Source organism: Oncorhynchus nerka, linkage group LG18, assembly GCF_034236695.1.
Source record: "Oncorhynchus nerka isolate Pitt River linkage group LG18, Oner_Uvic_2.0, whole genome shotgun sequence".
Taxonomy (NCBI): domain Eukaryota; kingdom Metazoa; phylum Chordata; class Actinopteri; order Salmoniformes; family Salmonidae; genus Oncorhynchus; species Oncorhynchus nerka.
In genome coordinates, this window is record NC_088413.1 from 75,531,067 (window position 1) to 75,549,298 (window position 18,232).

Genomic DNA, 18,232 nt, shown 5'->3' on the forward strand with positions numbered 1-18,232 from the left:
AGGAATTATACAACAAGAAAAGTGATGATGCTGTTTGTATGTGTCTGCTATGAAAGTTATCCTTCCTGTTTGGCCCTGTCCGGGGGTGTCCTCGGATGGGGCCACAGTGTCTCCTGACCCCTCCTGTCTCAGCCTCCAGTATTTATGCTGCAGTAGTTTATGTGTCGGGGGGCTAGGGTCAGTTTGTTATATCTGGAGTACTTCTCCTGTCCTATTCGGTGTCCTGTGTGAATCTAAATGTGCGATCTCTAATTCTCTCCTTCTCTCGTTCTTTCTCTCTCTCGGAGGACCTGAGCCCTAGGACCATGCCCCAGGACTACCTGACATGATGACTCCTTGCTGTCCCCAGTCCACCTGGCCATGTTGCTGCTCCAGTTTCAACTGACCTGAGCCCTAGGACCATGTCCCAGGACTACCTGACATGATGACTCCTTGCTGTCCCCAGTCCACCTGACTGTGCTGCTGCTCCAGTTTCAACTGTTCTGCCTTATTATTATTCGACCATGCTGGTCATTTATGAACATTTGAACATCTTGGCCATGTTCTGTTATAATCTCCACCCGGCACAGCCAGAAGAGGACTGGCCACCCCACATAGCCTGGTTCCTCTCTAGGTTTCTTCCTAGGTTTTGGCCTTTCTAGGGAGTTTTTCCTAGCCACCATGCTTCTACACCTGCATTGCTTGCTGTTTGGGGTTTTAGGCTGGGTTTCTTTACAGCACTTTGAGATATCAGCTGATGTACAAAGGACTATATAAATTGATTTGATTTGATGAAAGTGAACGGTTTGTGCAGGTGATCAGGGATGTATTCAATCCGCCGATTCTGTAGAAAAAAAAAATCTTAAACGAAACGGGGGATAAACCTACCTGAATTATTCAAATAGAAACTCTCGTTTGCAACTGTTTGGACAAATGATTACACCCGAGATCAACTGGATGCAGGCAAGAGTGTGCCTACATTATAAATCTCATAACAGGTATATGGACAATTTGAGTATCATGTAGTAAGTAGCCTATAACCTATTGATGTTACATTGAGCTGGGTGAATGGAATATGAATGACAGTCATCCAATATGCTGTAATAAAAATAAGGCAATGATCATTAAAAAAAACATATTAGCCTTCCTAAATCTTAAACAGCACTGACCGCCAAACAGTAACTGTGTATTTTGCATTTGTGAAATGATTTTGATGTGATATATCAGTAAAAGGATTTGTTTCTAGAACCGTACCACAATTGAGAATCGATTCAAATTTACTGTAGATGAGGTATTTAGCTGTTTTGGCTTCCAGAGCCAATTCGCCTTTAAACAGAACATATCAATTCCCTGGACTATACAGAGTAACGTTAGGCACCTTTAGTCCATTATTGGGCTAACCTTGACTGTTGCAAATGGTTTGATCTGTTATGGCAACAAAAAAATACATATGTTTTGGAGAATGACTTAATATAGCAACAACTTGTCAAGTAGTCTCATCGGCTGTGACACGAGTTCAAAGCAGCTCAGTGTAAACATATACAGTTGAAGTCAGAAGTTTACATACACTTAGGTTGGTGTCATTAAAACTAATTTTTCAACCACTCCACAAATTTCTTGTTAACAAACTATAGTTTTGGCAAGTCAGTTAGGACATCTACTTTGTGCATGACACAAGTCATTTTTCAACAATTGTTTACACTAAGTTGACTGTGCCTTTAAACAGCTTGGAAAATTCCCAAAAATGATGTCATGGCTTTAGAAGCTTCTGATAGGCTAATTGACATAATTTGAGTCAATTGGAGGTGTACCTGTGGATATATTTCAAGGCCTACCTTCAAACTCAGTGCCTCTTTGCTTGACATCATGGGAAAATCTAAAGAAATCAGACAGGACCTTAGAAAAAAATTGTAGATGTCCACAAATCTGGTTCATCCTTGGGAGCAATTTCCAAACACCTGAAGGTACCACGTTCATCTGTACACACAATAGTATGCAAGTATAAACACCATGGGACCACGCAGCCATCATACCGCTCAGGAAGGAGACGCGTTCCATCTCCTAGAGATGAACGTACCTTGGTGCGAAAAGTGCAAATCAATCCCAGAACAACAGCAAAGGACCTTGTGAAGATGCTGGTGGAAACAGGTATAAAAGTATATATCCACAGTAAAACGAGTCCTATATTGACATAACCTGAAAGGCCACTCAGCAAGGAAGAAGCCACTGCTCCAAAACCACCATAAAAAAGCCAGAATACGGTTTGCAACTGCACATGGGGACAAAGATCGTACTTTTTGGAGAAATGTCCTCTGGTCTGATGAAACGAAAATAGAATTGTTTGGCCATAATTACCATCATTATGTTTGGAGGAAAAAGTGGGAGGCTTGCAAGCCGAAGAACACTATCCCAACCGTGAAGCACGGGGGTGGCAGCATCATGTTGTGTGGGTGCTTTGCTGCAGGACGGACTGGTGCACTTCACAAAATAGATGGCTTCACGAAGCAGGAAAATTGTGTAAATATTGAAGCAACATCAAGACATCAAATGGCTTAAGGACAACAAAGTCAAGGTATTGGAGTGGCCATCACGTCAATCCGATAGAAACTTTGTGGGCCGAACTGAAAAATAATTTGCGAGCAAGGATCCTACAAACCGAACTCAGTTACACCAGCTCTGTCAGGAGGAATGGGCCAAAATTCACCCAACTTATTGTGGGAAGGTGGTGGAAGACTACCGAAAACGTTTGGCCAAGTTAAACAATTTAAAGGAAATGCTACCAAATACTAATTGAGTGTATGTAAACTTCTGACCCAGTTGGAATGTGATGAAAGAAATAAAAGCTGAAATAAATCACTAATATTATTCTGACATTTCACATTCTTAAAATAAACTGGTGATCCTAACTGATGGTGACAAGGATTTTTACTAGGATTAAATGTCAGGAATTGTGAAGAACGGAGTTTAAATGTATTTGGCTAAGGTGTATGTAAACTTCCGATTTCAACTGTATGTGTCCATCCTCTAGCCTACTCCAAAGGACTTGATGTCACTGGACTTTCTGTTCTCGCCAGCCACTCAAACGCCAGTCGTGGTAACTCCGCCCGAACACTGCGCATGAGGCGTCAAACACAGTTGATTGCAGGAAAATCCCCCCCAAAAGTGCGATATTTATTAAGACATGTCAGGTGTATGAGACTCCGCATGTAGATATGAAACACGTATTGTACAGTTGCAAATGGATCTAGTTTCATCCAGTTACAGACCCTCAAACTGCGAGGCGGCTACGGATATCGACCTCAATAACACTAGTCACTGCCGTAACCATCGCCGGAGAAAGAAGATATGAAAGGAGAGCACTTACCTGCGGACGGTAGGCTACATGGACCTCGATTCACTTCGGAGTTTCTTTTCCTTTTTTTAAATATTTTTTTTTACATAACATCGTCATCGTCATTTTTTTAATGTTGACGTATCACATGTTGCGAAAACATGGAGTTTCTTAAAGGGCCATGGACATACAGTATGGTGAATTCAGAAAAAGTGGGACATCATGAAAAGTGGGACAATTTAATCCTGACGTGTTTTATTTCTTAGTCTGACAATTGAAAATCACAACTGTTGTTGTTCCCTTGCAGAGGAACCACATGATCAAAATTACATCATTTAACTGTTGCGACATAAAGGGGGTGATTACAAGCCTCTAACAGAGCGCTCACCCTGCGTAGCCCATGGTAAAATCCGTAACAGCTTTTTTTTCTGTTTTGATGTTAAATTTATAAAAAGGTCAGAAATATTGCACTGGGAAAAAAATTGTGATGTAAATATGCATACTGTGTACTGGTACATCAAAATACAAAAGTTGCCAATATTATGTTTCAATTTTGTAATCCCGCATTACCAACCATATTTTTAATGTAGAAAGAACAGCAAGGAGTAGCTAAAGTGGAACAGTCTTATATGCTTTTCCAATGTAGGAAAGAGTTCCAGTTTACATTAGGGACCCTGTAATTAGATTAGACAGGGCTCTGGTTCTTGGAGTACTGCTATCTTGCACCAAGCAGAACTATAGCCGGGGGAATTCAGAAAAAGTGGGACACTTTGCATTTCCTGTCTTCTGTAACCTCTTTTGACATCTATGCAGCCTAACACGGGATGCATTTCTCAAATCTTCAATATGTTTCCTAATCACACAAAATGTAATTATCATTACTATGAAGACCATCAGTACTATTAAGACCATCCCAGTTTATCTAACCTGCTGTCCAAGTTTATCAAAATGCGCACTGAAAATATGGCTTTGTCTCAGTGTACACAAATGAGTGGCATGCCTCTTGTGAATATGATAAACATGTGTCCTTGTTGTGTGATTAGGAAACATCTTGAGGGTTTCAGAAATGTATGATGTTGGAAAGATGATTAAAGAGGTTACCGAAAACGGATCTGCAAAAACTACTTGTCACTCACATCACACCTATCTGAGGCTGTGATTGACAAAAATGTGGGTGCATGGAAAATGTACATGTTTCTATGGATACTAAATGTATTATACTTAATGACATTTATATAAGTAAAACACTTTTTAAAAATCCTCAATCAATCTACACACAATACCCCATAATGTCGAAGCAAAAACAGTTTTTTTTTTTAGAAATACCGGCAAAATAAATAAACAAATACCTTATTTACATAAGTATTCAGACCCTTTGCTATGAGATGGGTCAAAGTAGGGTAAGTGGCTTGGTTGAATTGTCTTGGAAGTCTTTCAAAACATTACAGTAAAAAGTAACGGTTGCTATGTGGCCTATCTGGGGGAGTTGGACTGTTCATTAACGGTTGATAGGGTAGCACTTTTCCAGAGCAAAGAGCAGGGTGATTCATTTTGAGACTGTTGAGATTCAAACTGCCTTCAGCCATCTGGATCAGGCAGGGCTGAGTCATTTCATGAGAGCAGAGAGGTCAGAAATAGGAGTTGAAGGAGTAGTGGAAACAAGCTGACAATCCATGATTTGAGCACTTGCAAGTGGAACTTGAGTAATGGTAGCCAGTGTGCTTTCTCTGTTGCAGACTGCTGAGAGATGGACTTGGAGAAGGAGCTGGTCAAAGGCTTTTGTAATATGAGAGAAGATAAAAGCTCAAAGGCGCCAAAGTGTAAGAGGGAGATAACATGGAGGAGGGAGAGACAACAATATGTAAAATGTGAAGTAATTGCTGTTTCTCCTTGCCACAAACATGATTTATATATTTTTTCTATCCTCTGCCTTTATTTTATTTTAAGTACATAAAATAAGTGTTTCACAAAATAATGTTTCATTGAGCTATTGCCCCCCTCCTCCCCAAATCATGAACTGAATTGTTATAATTTTTAGGATAGCTGCTGACATGGCAAAAGCCCTTATTACATTGCATACACAACTAAAGTAAACGAATGGCAAGCTACAAATCACCACATGGGGGCAAAAGTACACCAAATTCAGACTTTTACACCCATGTCATAAAATAGGCTATATTGTTAGTTCATTGTGTAGATGCAAGGGTTTTGCTTATTACAGTGTGGTTCTTGCTCAGAGGGAAGTAGGTAGCTTAGACCAAAGGTCTCCCAAACTCGGTCCTGCACATTTTGGTTTTTGCTATAGCACTACACAGCTGATTAAAATAACCAACTCATCAAGCTTTGGTTATTTGAATCAGCTGTTTATTGCTAGGGCAAAAACCAAAATGTGTATCCAGGGGTGGCCCCAGGACCGAGTTTGGGATATTTGGTATTTTATTAGGATCCCCATTAGCTGTTGCAAAAGCAGCAGCTACTCTTCCTGGGGTCAACACAAAACATGGAACCATAATAGACAAGAAAAGCTCAAGGACAGAACTACATCGATAAAAAAATAAGCCTAGACAACTAGAGGTTAGAGAGTTGAATAATAGCTGGAAGATTGGATCAACTAGAAGGTTCATTTTGTTCGCAAAATGGACAATCTAGACGGAACTCAAATATAAACTCAACATGTAAATTGTTGGTCCCATGTTTAATGAGCTGAAATAAAAGATCCTACAATATTTCCATACTCACAAAAAGCTAATTTCTAATTTCTCTCAAATGGTGTGCACAAATCTAAGCACATGTATTTATATAGCCCTTCTTACATCAGCTGATATCTCAAAGTGCTGTACAGAAACCCAGCCTAAAACCCCAAACAGCAAGCAATGCAGGTGTAGAAGCACGGTGGCTAGGAAAAACTCCATGGAAAGGCCAAAACCTAGGAAGAAACCTAGAGAGGAACCAGGCTATGAGGGGTGGCCAGTCCTCTTCTGGCTGTGCCGGGTGGAGATTATAACAGAACATGGCCATGATGTTCAAATGTTCATAAATGACCAGCATGGTCAAATAATAATAATCACAGTAGTTGTCGAGGGTGCAACAAGTCAGCACCTCAGGAGTAAATGTCAGTTGGCTTTTCATAGCCGATCATTAACAGTATCTCTACCGCTCCTGCTGTCTCTAGAGAGTTGAAAACAGCAGGTCTGAGACAGGTGGCACGTCTGGTGAACAGGTCAGGGTTCCATAGCCAGAGGCAGAACAGTTGAAACTGGAGCAGCAGCACGGCCAGGTGGACTGGGGACAGCAAGGAGTCATCATGCCAGGTAGTCCTGAGGCATGGTCCTAGGGCTCAGGTCCTCCGAGAGAGAGAAAGAGTGAAATAGAGAATTAGATAGAGCATACTTAAATTCACACAGGACACCGGATAAGACAAGAGAAGTACTCCAAATATAACAGACTGACTCTAGCCCCCCCGTCACAAACTGCTGCAGCATAAATACTGGCGGCTGAGACAGGAGGGGTCAGGAGACACTGTGGCCCCATCCGATGATACCCCCGGATAGGGCCAAACAGGCAGGATATAACCCCACCCACTTTGCCAAAGCACAGCCCCCACAACACTAGAGGGATATCTTCAACCACCAACTTACCATCCTGAGACAAGGCAGAGTATAGCCCACAAAGATCTCCGCCACGGCACAACAAATTTGTTTGCATTCCTGTTAGTGAACATTTCTCCTTTGCCAAGATACTCTATCCACATGACAGGTGTGGCATATCAAGAAGATGATTGAATAGCATAATCATTGCACAGGTGCACCTTGTGCAGGGGACAATAACAGACCACTCTGTAATGTGCAGTTTTGTCACACAACACAATGCCACAGAGGTCTCAAGTTGAGGGAGTGTGCAATTGGCATGCTGACTGCAGGAATGTCCACCAGAGCTGTTGCCAGAGAATTGAATGTTAATTTCTTTACCATAAGCCGCCTCCATGTCGTTTTAGAGAATTTGACATTTTGTTGCACGTTGTGTTTTTAAAAAATCTGTATATATTACCGTAAGACACTAACTGGTGGTAGATTTGCATCCTACAATTTTGAACCTATTTTCTTTATTTTGGGCTTTAAAGAGGCACAGCCTATTGAATCATTGAATTTCGAAGAGAAAGTAACAAGTGCCATGATCAATTGGACCAATTGGACAGAGATGTTTTTTTAAATGCTCCGAAGCTGAGAATATTAGCATCAGATCGAGAGATAAAACATTTGAACAGAATAATCCAATTTTTGAGAATTTATTTTCTGTACAGACAAAGTGCTACACTGAAAATAAATGTGGATTGTCAGTGGAGTATGAGACCTGACACATTTAGAATTAGAATTGAAGAGAAATTCTATTTCTGTTTATACATGGTGTCCATGTACTGTGAAGCTACATTGTGATGCATAGGCCAGTTTTTGCTGTTAAATTATGCCTATGCAATCTTGCCTTTTTTCAAGGGCCAGAGTTATGTTGTTAGATGAGGATTAAAGTTTAAGTTATTTAGTAAAGTCTATCTATTGTAAATAATTAACTCAATGAAAGATTTGTTAAAATGAAAGATTTGTTGAAGGCCATCATCCTTTTTGTATTTTTGTAATTTTGTATTATTGTCAGTATACTGTAATTCATCTTTTAACTGCAAATATATAGCCTACAAGATCAGATCAAATAAACCTTACTCAAAACCCATGTTTAAAACTATACTTTTGGAATAACTACATGACCCATAATGCTCTTTGACTGAACATTCTAAATTACCATGGCAATTAATAGTAAACCATGGAAATTATGCATCACAATTGTTATTCTATGGTATGTGGTCAGACAGAGACTTTAATTGCCATACAAGGTGCCACTGGAGGTAGAGAGGAGAGAAAGTTGGAAGGGTCGGCTGAAGGTTTGAACCTCGGTCTCTGGCGAGGAGTCGCATAGGTATTGAGGGCGGGGAGTGTTACCACTCCGCCACGGCTCTGCACACCCAGTTATATTTGTAACCAAAGTATTTTTCAATATTGCATCTATTTGGTGACGTTTTGCATAAGCAATTGGCAGTGAGAAAAATATGCACGAAACGTAATATAGAAGAGAAGTTCTGAATAGCTTATATTACCAGCATGAATTTGTTTTGTGCAGGGTAGAAGATGCATTAAATGGAATATAGAAGATAAGTTCTGAATATCTTATATTACCACTATGAATTTGTTTTGTGCAGGGTAGAAGATGCATTAAATGGAATATAGAAGAGAAGTTCTGAATAGCTTATATTACCAGCATGAATTTGTTTTGTGCAGGATAGAAGATGCATTAAATGGAATATAGAAGAGAAGTTCTGAATAGCTTATATTACCACTATGAATTTGTTTTGTGCAGGGTAGAAGATGCATTAAATGGAATATAGAAGAGAAGTTCTGAATAGCTTATATTACCAGCATGAATTTGTTTTGTGCAGGGTAGAAGATGCATTAAATGGAATATAGAAGAGAAGTTCTGAATATCTTATATTACCAGCATGAATTTGTTTTGTGCAGGGTAGAAGATGCATTAAATGGAGGATTCTGTGATGGAATGGCATTGAATTAAATCAAATCAAAGATCCATTGATTTACGCTAGTTGCTTATACTTCACCATATTCCAGTTTAATTACTTACAAAAATACAGGAAATGAAATCAAATTTAGTTGTCACTTGCGCCGAATACAACAGGTGTAGTAGACCTTAACGTGAAATGCTTACTTACAAGCCCTTAACCAACAATGCAATTCAAGAAATATATAACAATAAGGAGGCTATATACAGGGGGTACCGGTACCGAGTCAATAGGCAGGGGTACAGGTTAGTCGAGGTCATTTGTAAAGTGACTATGCATAGATAACAAACATTGAGTAGCATCCGTGTAAAAACTAAATGTAAATAGTCCGGGAGGCCATTTGATTAGTTGTTCAGAAGTCTTATGGCTTGGGGGTAGAAGCTGTTGAGGAGCCTTTGGGTCCTAGAGAACAGTCTATGACTTGGGTGACTGGAGTCTTTGACAATTATTTGGGCCTTCCTCTGACACTTCCTAGTACACACACTACTGTTCAAAAGTTTGGGGTTACTTAGAAATGTCCTTGTTTTTGAAAGAAAAGCTATTTTTTTTGTCCATTAAAATAACATCAAATTGATCCGAAATACAGTATAGACACATTGTTAAAACTTCTTAGGGATCAAATCCCGTTAACGGGATCGATTTGACAACAGCCAGTGAAATTGCAGGGCGCCAAAATCAAACAACAGAAATCTCATAATTAACATTCCTCAAACATACATGTATTATACACCATTTTAAAGATAAACTTCTTGTTAATCCAACCACAGTGTCCGATTTCAAAAAGGCTTTACAGCGAAAGCATACCATGCGATTATGTTAGGTCAGCGCCTAGTCACAAAAAACATACAGCCATTTTCCAGAGAGGAGTCACAAAAAGCAGAAATAAAGATAAAATTAATCACTAACCTTTGATGATCTTCATCAGATGACACTCATAGAACTTTGTTACACAATACATGTATGTTTTGTTCGATAAAGTTCATATTTATATCCAAAAATCTCAGTTTAAATTGGCACGTTATGTTCAGTAATGTTTTGCCTCCAAAACATCCAGTGAATTTGCAGAGAGCCACATCAATTTACAAAAATACTCATCATAAACTTTGATGAAAGATACAAGTGTTATACATAGGATTAAAGATAAACGTCTCCTTAATGCAACTGCTGTGTCAGATTTCAAGCTTTACGGCGAAAGCACACCATGCGACAATCTGAGTACAGCGCTCAGCCACCAAAACAATCCATACAGTTACCCACCAAGTTGTGGAGTCAACAAAAGTCAGAAATAGCATTATAAATATTCACTTACCTTTGATGATCTTCATCGGAATGCACTCCCAGGAATCCCAGTTCCACAATAAATGTTTGCTTTGTTTGATAAAGTCCATCTTTATGTCCAAATAACTCCTTTTTGTTCGCGCATTTAGTTCACTAATCCAAATGCACACAGCGCGGGCACTAAGTCCAGACGAAAAGTCTAAAAAGTTCCATTAAAGTTCGTAGAAACATGTCAAACAATGTGTATAATCAATTTTTAGGATGTTTTTATCATAAATCTTCAATAATATTCTAACTGGACAATTCCGTTGTCATTAGAAAGGAAAGTGAACGACCGTCGCGCTCACGGCCACAACTAATGGCTTTCAGGCTGACCCCTTTCACAATAGAAACCTGAAACAACTTTCTAAAGACTGTTGACATCTACTGGAAGCCGTAGGAAGTGCAATCTAACCCCATTTACACTGGATATTGGATAGACAATCACTTGAAAAACTACTAACCTCAGATTTCCCACTTCCTGATTGGATTTTTCTCAGGTTTTCGCCTGCCATATGAGTTCTGTTATACTCACAGACATCATTCAAACAGGTTTAGAAACTTCAGAGTGTTTTCCATGCAACTATACTAATAATATATATATCCTAGCTTCTGGGCCTGAGTAGCAGGCAGTTTACTTTGGGCACACTTTTCAGCCGGACATGAAAATACTGCCCCCTATCCCAAAGAAGTGTTGATGTTGTAAATTTCTGTTGTAGCTGGAATCGGCTGATCTTTTTATGAAATATCTTCATAGATGTACAGAGGCCCATTATCAGCAACCATCCCTCCTGTGTTCCAATGGCACGTTGTGTTAGCGAATCAAAGTTTATCATTTTAAACCCTTTTGCAATTATGTTAGCACAGCTGAAAACTGTTGTCCTGATTAAAGAAGCAATACAACTAGCCTTCTTTAGACTAGTTGAGCATCTGGAGAATTATCATTTGTGGGTTCGATTATAGGCTCAAAATGTCCAGACACAAATAACTCTCTTCTGAAACTCTTCAGTCTATTTTTGTCTGAGAAATGAAGGCTATTCCATGCGAGAAATTGCCAAGAAACTGAAGATCTCGTACAACACTGTGTACTACTCCCTTCACAGAACAGTGCAAACTTGCCCTAACCAGAATATAAAGAGTGGGAGGCCCCGGTGCACAACTGAGCAGGAGGACAAGTACATTAGTGTCTAGTTTGAGAAACAGACGCCTCACAAGTCCTCAAATGGCAGCTTCATTAAATTGTACTCCAAAACACCAGTCTCAACGTCAACAGTGAAGAAGCAACTCTGGGATGCTGGTTTCTAGGCAGAGTTGCAAAGAAAAATACATATCTCAGACTGGCCCAAAAAAAGAAAATATTAAGATGGAAAAAGAACAGACTCTGGAAGATTGGAAAAAAAAAGTGTTATGGACAGACACATCTAAGTTTGAGGTGTTCAGATCACAAAGAATAAAATTCTTGAGATGCAGAAAAAAGTCAAAAGATGCTGGAGGAGTGCTTGACACCATCTATTAACCATGGTGGAGGCAATGTGATGGCCTGGGGGGGCTTTAGTGGTGGTAAAGTGGGAGATGTGTACAGGGTAAAAAGGATCATGAAGAAGGAAAGCTATCACTCACAATAATTTTGCAACACCATACCCTGTGGACAGCGCTTAATTGGAGCCAATGTCCTCCAACAACAGGACAATGACCCGAAGCACAGCTCCAAACTATGCAACAACTATTTGGGGAAGAAGCAGTCAGCTGGTATTCTGTCTATAATGGAGTGGCCAGCACAGTCACCGGATCTCAACCCTATTGAGCTGTTGTGGGAGCAGCTTGACCGTATGTTATGTAGGAAGGGCCCATCAAGGGACATGGGGTGAAATCTCTTCAGATTACCTCAACAAATTGACAACTAGAATGCCTGTCACGTTCGTTGTATGGATGAGACCAAGGCGCAGCGTGATGTGAATACATCTTCTATTTTAATGAAACGAAGAACACTTCAACAAACTTACAAAAACAATAAAACGAACATTACGCTATATAGAATAAGTGCAGGCACAGGCAACTAATACATAGACAATCACCCACGAATTACCCAAGGAATATGGCTGCCTAAATATGGTTCCCAATCAGAGACAATGATAAACAGCTGCCTCTAATTGAGAACCAATCTAGGCAACCATAGACATACAAAACACTTAGACTTGTAAACAACCCATAAACATACAAAAACCCTAAACAGGACAAAAACACAACAAACCACCCCTTGTCACACCCTGACCTAAACAAAATAATAAAGAAACAAAGATAACTAAGGTCAGGGGGTGACAGTAACCCCCCCCCCCCCAAAGGTGCGGACTCCCGGCTGCCAACCTAAACCGATACAGGAGGGTCTGGGTGGGCTTTACTCCGTGGTGGCGCTTCTGGTGAGGGACGTGGACCCCGCTCCCCTTCTGACTCGGCCCACTTACGTAATGTCTCCGGAGCGGGAACCCTCACCACCGACCCCGGACTAGAGGACGCCACTGGACTGATGGTCGAGTATGGAGTGAGTGGCGCCTCTGGACTGATGGTCGAGTCTGGAGTGAATGGCGCCTCTGGACAGGCGGGAGACTCTGACAGCGCCGGACAGGCGGGCGGACCTGGAGGGAGGAGACGGAGAGACAGCCTGGTGCGTGGGGCTGCCACAGGACCCACCAGGCTGGGGAGACCTACAGGAGGCCTGGTGCTTGGAAGAGGCACCGGATGGACCGGGCTGTGGGGGTGCTTTGGTGCGCAGCCTTGGCACCACTCCTCTCGGTTGGATCACCATTTTAGCCCGGACCATCCAGAGTGCAGGCACAGGTTGAACCGGGCTGTGGGTGAGCACTGGAGATCTGGTGCCTACCACTCGCACCTCTCCGTTAGGCTCAATACCCACATTCGCCCGGCAGGGGCGGAGCGCAGGCATAGAACGCACTGCACCCTCCCAGCACCCTGGAGACACAGCACGCAGAGCCAGCGCAGGATACCCTGGGCCGAAACGGCGTACCGGAGACCAAACACGCTGGGCCGGCACAACACGCCCTGGCTGGATGCCCACTCTCGCATGGCACTTGCGGGGGGCTGGCCTATAGCCCACCGGGCTGTGAGCGCGCACTGGCAACACCGTGCGCTTGACCGCATAACACGGTGCCTAACCAGTACTGCGCTTCTTCTGGTAAGCACGAGGAGTGGGCTCAGGTCTCCAACCCAACTTTGCCACACTCCCCGTGTGGCCCCTCCCCCAAATGTTTTTGGGGCTGCCCCTCGTGCCTGTCTTGCTGCCGCCTCATATCGCCGCCGCTCAGCTTTCGCTGCCTCCAGCTCTGCCTTGGGGCGGCGATATTCCCCAGCCTGTGCCCAGGGTCCTTCTCCGTCCAGTATTTCCTCCCATGTCCACTTCTCCAGATATCGCTGTTCCTCCTTATCACGCTGCTTGGTCCTTGTTTGGTGGGCGATTCTGTAACGTTTGTTGTATGGATGAGACCAAGGCGCAGCGTGATGTGAATACATCTTCTATTTTAATGAAACGAAGAACACTTCAACAAACTTACAAAAACAACAAAACGAACATTACGCTATATAGAATAAGTGCAGACACAGGCAACTAATACATAGACAATCACCCACGAATTACCCAAGGAATATGGCTGCCTAAATATGGTTCCCAATCAGAGACAATGATAAACAGCTGCCTCTAATTGAGAACCAATCTAGGCAACCATAGACATACAAAACACTTAGACTTGTAAACAACCCCATAAACATACAAAACCCCTAGACAGTACAAAAACACAACAAACCATCCCTTGTCACACCCTGACCTAAACAAAATAATAAAGAAACAAAGATAACTAAGGTCAGGGCGTGACAATGCCAAAGGTCTGCAAGGCTGTAATTGCTGCAAATTGAGGATTCTTTGACGAAAGCAAAGTTTGAAGGACACAATTATTATTTCAATTAAAAATCATTATTTATAACCTTGTCAACATCTTGACTATATTTCCTATTCATTTTGCAACTCATTTCACATTACATTACATTTTACATTTAAGTCATTTAGCAGACGCTCTTATCCAGAGCGACTTACAAATTGGTGCATTCACCTTATGACATCCAGTGGAACAGTAGTGCATCTAAATCTTTTAAGGGGGGGGGGGGGGGTGAGAGGGATTACTTTATCCTATCCTAGGTATTCCTTAAAGAGGTGGGGTTTCAGGTGTCTCCGGAAGGTGGTGATTGACTCCGCTGTCCTGGCGTCGTGAGGGAGTTTGTTCCACCATTGGGGGGCCAGAGCAGCGAACAGTTTTGACTGGGCTGAGCGGGAACTGTACTTCCTCAGTGGTAGGGAGGCGAGCAGGCCATGTTTTCATGGAAAACAAGGACATTTATAAGTGACCCCAAACTTTTGAATGGTAGTGTAGGTCCTGGATGTCAGGAAGCTTGGCCCCAGTGATGTACTGGGCCATACGCACTATCCTCTGTTGCGCCTTACAGTCAGATGCTGAGCAGTTGCCATACCAGGCGGTGATGCAACCGGTCAGGATGCTCTCGATGGTGCAGCTGTAGAACTTTTTGAGGATCTGGGGGCGGCCCATCAGGAAGTCCAGGATCCAGTTGCAGAGGGAGGTGTTTAGTCCCAGGGTCCTTAGTTTAGTGATGAGCTTTGTGGGCACTATGGTGTTGAACGCTGAGCTGTAGTCAATGAACAGCATTCTCACATAGGTGTTTCTTTTGTCCAGGTGGGAAAGAGCAGTGTGGAGTGCGATTGAGATTGCGTTATCTGTGGATCTGGAGTGGGTCTAGGGTTTCTGGCATGATGTTTATGTGAGCCATGATCAGCCAATCAAAGCACTTAATGTCTCCCGACGTGAGTGCTACAGGGCGGTAATCATTTAGGCAGGTTACCTTCTTTCTTGGGCACAGAGACTATGGTGGTCTGTTTGAAACATGTAGGTATTACAGACTCGGGCCAGGGAGAGGTTGAAAATGTCAGTGAAGACACTTGGCAGTTGGTCTGCACATGCTTTGAGTACACGTCTTGGTAATCCATCTGGCCCGTGGCTTTGTGGCTGTTGACCTGTTTAAAGGTCTTGCTCACATCGGAGCATGATCACACAGTCGTCCGGAACAGCTGGTGCTCTCATGCATGTTTCAGTGTTGCTTGCCTCAAAGAGAGCATAAAAGGCATTTAGCTCATTTGGTAGGCTCGCCCCACTGGGCAGCTTGCGGCAGGGTTTCCCTTTGTAGTCTGTAATAGTTTTCAAGCCCTGCCACATCTGACGAGCATCGGAGCCGGTGTAGTAAGATTCCATCATTGTCCTGTATTGACTCTTTGCCTGTTTGATGGTTCGTCAGGAGGGCATAGCGGGATTTCTTATAAGAGTCCGGATTAGTGTCCCGCTCCTTGAAAGTGGCAGCTCTAGCCTTTAGCTCAGTGGGGATGTTGCCTGGAATCCATGGCTTCTGGTTGGGAAATGTACGTATGGTCACTGTGGGGACGATGTCGTCGATGCACTTATTCAATCGCCTAGCAGGAAGTGAAAGCGAATAGACACATAGAGCATAAGCTCCTGAATTCTTCTGCAAAAATATAGAAATGGAGTTGGATATATGTAGATAAACCTGAATTGTTTTTGCAAGGACTTATACAGGACACTAACCTCAACATCAAAACCTTCATTCCAGTTCACAATTGCATACCTAAAACCTTGATTGTGGACAAAATTACCTGAATGGACTTTTAATATCAAGGACTATCCATAAAAAAATACTTCTAACAAGCCAAAACCTGCAGAAGAAAGACAGCGGAACTTGGAAATACGATCCAACACAAAATTGAGTGAATAATGTTCGGTCTGAACCTACTTTCTGAAGCCAAAAAGTAAAAGACAAACTAATCTCTAGGTTATATGAAGCTTAATAAATAAGTCTAACAAGCTGCTAGGAAAGAATCTGACTGAAACTTGCACTGAAGTGTGAAGTGTGAAAACTCTTGATCCTACCAATGGCAGGAGTTTCACAGCCCCTCCCCAGCCAAATGCAGAGGCTTTAGAAGCCCCCTCCATCTGTGCAGAGAAGATATCCTCCTCCGAATCCCCAAAATACAACCACAGGACAACTTTGTTTGGACGTGGTCAAGGACCATTCGCTGACACTGAAAAGATATAGCTAGCTAACGACCTTCTCAACATGGAAAAGAAGGACGGAGATTTGCTAGCTACATTAGTGAGCTAGCTGGGATTTTCTACAAGGAATCTGCCTCCAGAAAAAGCTTCTCCCAAGTGGGTGTGACACCTACTCCCGTTGCCTGCTGCTCTGCTGCTTGGATTCCAACTGACGATCTGTTCACCGTCTGCCCTGGCCTGTCTCCCCCTGTCTGGTATAGGTACCCCAGCCACACTCCCCCCTCTCCCCCGAGCTCACCTCCAGCACACATGCGAGTGACTCTGAACTTACAATGGCTAGCCCCAAGTTGTTACATTTTTCACTTGTGCTTTATAGATCTTTCTATTTTTATTTTATTTTGTGTTATTGACTATACGTTTGTTGATGTCTAACTCTGTGTTGTTGTGTGTGTCACACTGCTTTGCTTTATCTTGGCCAGGTCGCAGTTGTAAATGAGAACTTGTTCTCAGCTGGCCTACCTGGTTAAATACAGGTGAAATATATATTTTTTTAAATAAAAATGCAATTTGCCTCATGACTCCTGCGTGCTTTGTCGACTTTGAACTTGCTTGTTTACCCAACCGTGACACAGTCTGTTTGTTCCCACACTCGGGACTCTGACTCTATTGGTTACACGGACTCTTGGCCTCCCATCCTATTGTAACCACCTCTCACTGGCTTTGTATTCATGTTACCTAATGAAATTGCTGTACAATATGATCTTGTTGCCATCTAATGCACATTCAAATGTTATAAAACAACACTGCAGAGCTTTACCTGTCCTCTGCCGTGCCCTGGTTGTATTATTGCTGATTATATATAGAAATGTGCATGTACACCCTGGCCCATCTACTGTTGCTTGCCCCAATTCTGTTTTGTGCTCTTGATATCTGCTTCACTGATTTCTGTTCTCGTAAAAGCCTGGGTTTTCTGCATGTTAACACTAGAAGCTTATTACCTAAAAATTGATCAATTGAAAGTGTGGGTTGACAGCTCCAATCCAGAAGTGTTGGTCATTACTGAGACGTGGTTAAGAAAGAGTGTTTTGAACACTGATGTTGACCTTTCTGGTTATAATCTTTTTCAGCAAGACAGATCTTCCAAAAGTGGTGGAGTGGCAATCTTTATCAAGGAACATCTTCAAGGGCTTGGTTGTCTCCACCAAGTCTGTCCCCAAACAATTTGATTTTCTAGATTTGCAATTTAAACTTTCAAATAACTCTTTGTTGACTGTTTCCGAGTGTTATTGGCCACTATCAGCACTGACCTGTACCCTAAACTCTCTCCTGGCCCCCTACACTAAGTCTGAATATATCCTGTTAGGTGACCTAAATTGGGACATGCTTAAATTTACAGCAATGAGACTCCCTAAATCTTTCTCAGATTATTACCAATCCCACAAAGTATGACTTCAAACAACCAGAAAAGGCTACTCTCCTTGATGTTATCCTTACAAATAATCCTGACAGAAACACCAGACTGATACCTGTAATGACCTTAGTGATCACTGTTTTACAGCCTGTGTTCGTAATGGCTGCTCAGTGAAACAACCTGTCCTGACTTGTCATAGACGCTTGCTATAAAACTTTAATGAGCAAACCTTCCTTCGTGACCTGGCCTCTGTAAATTGGTATAGAATCAGCTTATTCCCCTTTGTCGAAGACGCTTGGACCTTCTTTTTTGATATTTTCAGTGGTATCGTTCACAAATACGCGCTCATAAAGAAAATGAGAATTAAAAACAGATTCAGCCCCTGGTTCGACCGTGATCTGGCAAAGTTATTCCACCTCAAGAATTCCATTTGG